Consider the following 7,459-nt stretch of genomic DNA (forward strand, 5'->3'; position numbering starts at 1 on the left):
GCTTTGAGGTCCATTTCTCAAGGGATAGAATTGAAAAGTCTTGTCGAACTTTGATTAAAGTTTGCTTTACCTAAAGTTAGAGTAATGTGATCAGTTCTGATGCGTGTATTTTTTTAATAAAAGATATGGTGTACCAGAGAAAGTGAACAAATACTTAATTGATTGAAATCAGAATGGAATAGTTAGAACAACCAGGAAAGATTTGAATAGGCTGGGACAAATTTCTCTGTAATAGAACACACTGAAGGATGATGACTTGATAAAGGTCTCTCGGATTATGAGAGGGTTTGATACGTTAGATGCATAGAAGATATTTCCAAGGAGACCATAAATGTGCCATTTCTAAAAGAATTCAGGAGAAACCTCGGTGATTACAAAGTGAAACTAGCTACCACAGGATATAATTAAAGTGATTAGGCTGGAAGCATTTGGGCAGGGCCCCTGTGGTGCAATCTCAGCAAAGAGACCTAAAGCAATTCCTCCCTGCTCCAGAAGCTTGGGTACCCTGTCCGAGCAGGTTGCTTAAAGTATCTAGAGCCATTTAGGGGAAGCTGGAATGAACTCATGAAGGAGAAAGGATTGTGTTAGATGATTAACGAGCAGGAGAAGGGCAATTTCTTTTTAAATTTTATCTTGGGATGTGATGTCACGAGTTCCCATTTGTTGTCAACACTAATTGTGCTTGAGAGGATGGTGCAGAGCTACCTTCATGCTCTACTGCATTCTTTGTGGTCAAATACTCCCACAGTGCCATTAGGAAGGATTTCCCACAGTATGAAAGTAGAGGAATATACTTACATGTGAAGGTGGTGTACCACTTGGAGGAGATCTTGCAACCAGTACTGTTCCCATTTCACTCCTGGCTTTGTCCTTCTAGGTGATAGAGATCGAAGTTTACAAAGTGCAAACAAATGAGTCTTGGTGAGTTACAGCAGTGCAGCTTGTAAATGATAGATATTACTGCTGTATATGTCCATTGAGGAGGAAGTAAATGTTTAAGTTGGTGGAAAGGCTGTTGGTCAAAGGGATTGCTTGAGAGTATTCCATAGCACTTCTGACTTGTATCATGTAGACAATGAACATATTTTGGGTATTCAGGAGGTCAGTTACTCCCTTCAGAATTCCCAGTCTTTGACACACTTTTGTAGTTCCAGCACTTATGTGCCTAGTGCAATTCAATTTCTGATTGATGGTACCCCCAAGATATCGACAATGGGTTTTTCATCAATAGTAATGCAATTGAATATCAAGGGACGATGGTTAGATTCTCTTTTGTGTGAGATGGTCATTATCTGGGCCACTCCCAGTGGAAAGAATGTCAGTTGCACATTATTAGCTTAAATGTTACCCAGTTTTTCTGTATTTGGATGTGGGCTGCTTCAGTATCTAAGGAGTCACAAATAGTGCTGAACATTGTGTAATCATCAGCAAATATCCTCACTTCTGACTTCATGTTGGAAGGAAGGTCATTGATGAAGCAGCTGAAGATGGTTGGATCTAAGACACGACCTAAAGGAATGAACATGTCAATGTCCTGAGCCTGAGATGATTGGCCTTCAACCACCACAACCATCTTCCTTTGTTCTAGATATGATTTCGAACAGTGGAGCAATCTCCCCAAGAGATAGCAAGACTTGCTGATGCTGGAGTCAGACATAACACAGTATGGAGCTGGAGGAATGCAGTAGGCCAGGCAGCATCAGAGGAGCAGGAAAGTTAATGATTCGAGTTGGGACCCTTCTTCAGATTTCCCCTAATTCCCATTGACTCTTGTTTTTCCAGGGTTCCTTAATGTCATACTTGATTGAATGCTGCCTTGACATAAAGACAGTCAAAACAAAATGGATGAAATGAGACCACAAGTAGAAATACATAAATATGATTTGGCAACCACTTCATGTCAGTGGGATGATGTGGATTGGGATCTTATTCTTGAATAGTACAGGACATCCAGGAAAAGGTAGAGGAGTGACAGTTTGTCAATGACAGGAACAGAGTGAGGTGGTTTTATTCAGGAAAGCAGCATATGGAAGAAGTTTGGGTAGAAATGAGAGATTATAAATGCAGGAAGTCATTTTTTGGATTACCGATTCCCTGACAGTAACAACATGGTAATATAGACCATAAGGGAAGAAATGTAAATTTGTCGGAAAGGCAGAGCAATATTTATGGGATATTCTAATCTACATATCAACTGGAGAAATCAGATGGGCAAAGATCACCTAAATGAAGAGTTTATAGAATGTTTTTGAGACTGTTTCTTTGTAAAGCATGCTTTGGAGCTGACCAGAAAGCATGCTGTACCAGACCTAGTATTGTGCAACAAAATACGACTAATTAACTATCGCATATCAAAGGTGGACATAGGTTTTACATTCAATTTGAGGGAGGGAGGAGTGAGTCTGAGATTGTCTTTAAAGCAAGGCAATAATGAGGGCAAGAAAGTGGAACTGGCTAAAATTAATTGATAAATAGGTTAAAGGACGGGTCAATATAGCTGCAATGGAAGACATTTGAGGGGATATTTCGGAATACACAAAATAGATGCATTCTCTAGAGTAAGAAAAATTTCAAAGGATGAACTCTTGGTAGTTAATCAAAATGGTAAGATAATATCAAAGTTAAATAGCAGCAAAACTAAACATCTGGGAAACAAGGAGGAGGGCACACCCCTAGCTGCATCAGTGGAGCTGAACTGGAGATGGTTGAAAGCATCAAGTTCCTCGGAGTGACGATCACCAACAATCTATCCTGGACCACTTATGCTGATGTGACAGTCAAGAAGGCACAACAACGCCTCTTCTCCCTCAGACGGCTAAGGAAACTTGGCACATCCATAAGGACCCTCACCAACGTTTACAGAGAGCATTCTATCCGGATGCATCAAGGTTTGGTACAGCAACTGTTCTGCCCAGGACTGTAAGAAACTACAGAAAGTTGTGAACACAACCTAGACCATAACGCAAGCCAACCTTTGATCCATTTACTCCACCTACACTTCTCATTGCCACGGAAAGGCAGCCAACATCATCAAAGACCCCTCCCACACCAGTTATAATCTCTTCCAACCTCTTCCATCAGAAGATACAAAGACTTAAGCACACATGCCAACAGGTTCAAGAACAGCTTCTTCCCTGCTGTTGTTAGAATTCTGAATGGACATCTCAAATTTCAGATTTAATGTTGAGATTGCTTTTTGTGCACCTTCTTTGCAGCTATAATATTGTATTCCTCGGTCTGTTCAATCACCCTAGGATCATTGTATGTTATGATCTGCCTGTACTGCATGCAAAAATAAACTTTTTGCTGTACTTAGGTACGTAGGACAATAATAAATCAAATTAAATCAAGTCAAAATGAAAAACATGTAATTATGCAACAGCAGGTCAGAAGACTGGACAGAATATTTAAAAAATATAAACAATGACCAACAAGTTATAAAGAAGGGAGGGAATATGAGAGGAAGCTAGCCAAAAATATAACAGTAAATAGTAAGAGTTTTTATTAAATATTTTAAAAAGTAAGGTGTTTACAATGTGAGCATTAGTCCTATAAAAAGTGAGGTCAGAAAATTAATAATGGAAAATAAGGTTGTAGCAGATGAATTGAACAGGTATTGTGTGTCTGTCTTTACTATGGAGGATATAACTCACATCCCAGAAGTAGTGGTAATTCAGGAAATAGAAGGGTGGGCAAAATTCATGAAATAACTTTACACCAGAAAAGTGATGTTGAATAAGTAGTTAGAACTGTGGGCTGACAAGTGCCTAGGTCCTGTTTGTCTGCATCCAATGGTCTTAAAAAAAAAATCTAATGAGATAGTTGATGGATTGGTTTTAATTTTCCAAAAGTGCCTCGATTTGGGAGCAGTCCAAATGGATCGGAAAGTATCAAATGTAATTCTTTTATTACAAAAGGGGACAGAAAGTGGGAAACTACAGATGAGCTAGCTTAATATCTGTTAAAGGAAAATGTTAAAAGCTATTATTAATTGGACACCCAATTAATTTCAAGGTGATCAGGTAGAGTCAACATGATTTTGTGAAAGGGAAATCATATTTAACCAATATTTTGGAGTTCTTTCAGGAGGTAACATGCTCTGGGTAGAGGGGAGCCGGTAGATGTACTGTAATTTTGTCTTGAGAAAGCATTTGATAAGTTGTCACATCAAAAGTTATTGTGGAATGCAAAAAGCTCATGCTGTGGCGGTTAGTGCATTGTCATAAAAAATAGGTTGCTACCAGGGAGCCAACAGATATAAATGTAGATATAAATATCTTCTGTAATGAGTGGTGTGTCATAGGGATTGCTGCTGGGACCTCAACATTTACAACGTAAATAAATGAGCTAGATGAAAGGACAGAATGTGGTTGCCACATTTGCTGATGACTCAAAAATAGGTAGGAAAGTAAGTTATGAAGAGGACATAAAGAGAGTACAAATAAAGATAACTTAATTGAATGGACAAAGATGTGGCAAATGAACTATAATGTGGGAAAATGTGAAATTGTCTGATTAGGGTGGAAGAATACAAAAAATGCATATTATCTAAATCGTGAGATACAGCTGTAAGATGCAGAGGGATCTAAGTGTCCGAGTGCACAAATCACAAATGATTAGTTTGAAGGCATACAAAGTAATTAGGAAAACTAACAGAATGTTATCATTTATTTTGAGGGTAATTGAATACACAAGTAGGGGTGTTATGCTTCATGCATGTTGTACTGAGTCTGCTCACAATATCGGTCATCTTATTTAAGGAAGCCTGTAACTGTGTTGTTAGCAGTTTGGAGAGGGCCTACCACACTAATATCCGGAATGGGGATTGAGCTATGAGGAAAGGTTGGACAGTTTAGTCTTATTCCACTGGAGTTTAGAAAAGTTAAGAAATGACTTGATTGAGAAGTCTAAGATCCTGAAGGGTGGTGGTAGATAGATGTGAAGATGATGTTTCCTCCAATGGGAGATTCAAGAATAAAGGGTCATCATTTAAAACAATGATTTGGCAAGCTAGGCAGATATTGGATAAAAATAAACTTGGTGTGAAATGTTGTATATGAGTCTATAAGGGTCTGAAAGGACTACTACTTGATTGTGAATGTGTCATGAGGATTAATAGAAAACAGCTTATTTTTATGATATGTAAATAAGTGCACAGATGAAATAAACAGTATTTGTTTTCCCTACTGGATGGAATGTATTGAACTGAATTTCATGGCCACGATCTTGGCCCACAACTGCCATTTCTGAGAGCCCTAATGGGATTAAATCCCACCCAAATATTTAGCTTTCTGCTTTCGGGTTGCTAGTGCTTTCAGCGGGAGCACCTTGCTTTCAAGAGCTGCTGGCCAGTCATGGGCCATCGTCACTTCAGCTCCAGGAGCACCATCGCAGGAGGCCTATGGGAGGAGCGGCTACGGGGGTTCTGAGTGCAGGTAGATGGGTGGGCTTCATTGGAGCCTGCCAACCATATACCCATGAGGAGGGCGGGAGGAACAATTGCTGTGAGGTGTCAGTGTGGAAAGCAGGAGTTACCTGCTGTAGGAATGGCCCTTGCTACCTGTCTGTCTCCCTGTGAGTTGTCTGATCAGGAGATACTTCCCACCAGCACAAGCCTGCAGCAAGGTTGTTGGGCTGTATTTGACATTCATGCATTTGTATAATGACTCCCTGCTGCAGGTTAGAATACCAGTGGGGACTGGATGAAGCTCTTCATTCACCAGTAAAGGGCCTCAGTTAGTCTCAGGGCATGAAAGCCCATTCTTGACCTTTCCTGCTCCACTTTCACACAGGAAGACAACAAACTCTCCAACTTGCTCCTTCCCACTTGTTTATACAATACCCACCCTCACCTTCCTGCCCACTCCTGGGGAAGGCATTAAATTCTGGGCAAGTATGAAGTTATCCATTTCAAAATGCAAAACTGCAAAATGGAATGTATTTTTAAATGGCGAGAGACTGGGAGGTTCTGTGTTCAGTGACCTGGGTGTCCTTATACATGAATTACAGGACATTAACATTCAAGTGCAGCAAGCAGTTAGGAAATAATTGAAATGGTAGCCTTTATTGCAAAAGGATTAGAGTATAGTAACAAAGAAATCCTACTGCAGTTGTGCATGACATTGGTGAGTTCATACTTAAATGCTGTGTCCAGCTACTGAAGGAAGGAGATACATGCTTTAGAGGCAGTGCAAGCAAAGTTCATTACAAGAATTCCTGGGATGAGGTGGTTCTCCGATGGAAAGAGTTTGAGAAGACTAGGGCTGTATTCCCTAGAGTTTAAAAAAATAAGAAGTGATAAGGTAGACACTGGGATGATGTTTCCTTGTCTGAGTGTTATGAAAGCAGAGGTCACATTCTGAATAAGGAGTTGTGCATTCAGCACCAAGGTAATGAAAAATATCTTGACATAAACATTTAGAAACTTTTGGAATTTTTCTATCTCAGAACATTGTGGATACTCATGTGTTCAATATCTTTAAGCAGCAGTCTACAGGTTTTTGGGTATGAAGGAAACCAAGGGATATGGGATTGTACAATATGGTAGAATTAAATACAAGATCAGCCACCATTATTTGGCATGGTGGAGAAGATCTATGGCCTAGTCTGACTGCTATTTCTCGTATTCTTACTACGTATGCATGCTTTCCACTTGTGTTGCCTTTTCTCATATGTGAATCGGTGCTGTTAGCTATGCATGTTATTTGACTTCAACAGATATTGCAACTCATATTCAAAGGCATATTCAAAGAATTTCACACTTTTGTCCCCATCAAGTTGGTAAAATTGGTGTTGAGACTGAAAATGGCAAATAGAACCAAAAGTGCCACCTCTCACTGTCTGTAAACTTTACATTATCCAAATCTCCATTAGCCATATCTTAAATTGTATATTCACTCATTGTTTTTGTGCCAATCGACTTATATTGGCCAGCTCTAAGTCACCATTGGTTTAATTTTTACATTGTCATTCTTATTTTCAAATCTCTTCATGGCCTAGTCTATAACCTCTTACAGAATTTCAATTCTCAAAAAATCCCTTTGTGCTTCACTTTTGGCTTCCATATCCCCAATTATAATTGTATCATCAATGGCAACTATGTACTCAACTAGCTCAGGCCCTAATCTTTAGAATTCCTTCTTAAACTCTAACCCCTCTTCAGCTGCTTCTATGACACGACTTTAAAACCTACCTCATTGATTAATCTTTTGGTCATATCCACTAATATCTCTGGACATATATTGATTCATGGGACACGGTTGTCATTAATTGGGTCAGAATTAATTTCCCAACACGAGTTGCCCTTGAGAAAGTGATGGTGAGCTGCCTTCTTGAACTGCTGCAGACGATATGCTAAGGGTACACCCACACTGCTGATAGGGAGGGAGTTCAGGATTTTGACCAAGTGACACTGAAGGAACAGTGACACATTTCCAAGGATGGTGAACGGCTTGGAGAT

Source organism: Stegostoma tigrinum, chromosome 23 (genome assembly GCF_030684315.1).
Source record: "Stegostoma tigrinum isolate sSteTig4 chromosome 23, sSteTig4.hap1, whole genome shotgun sequence".
NCBI classification, from domain to species: Eukaryota; Metazoa; Chordata; class Chondrichthyes; order Orectolobiformes; family Stegostomatidae; genus Stegostoma; species Stegostoma tigrinum.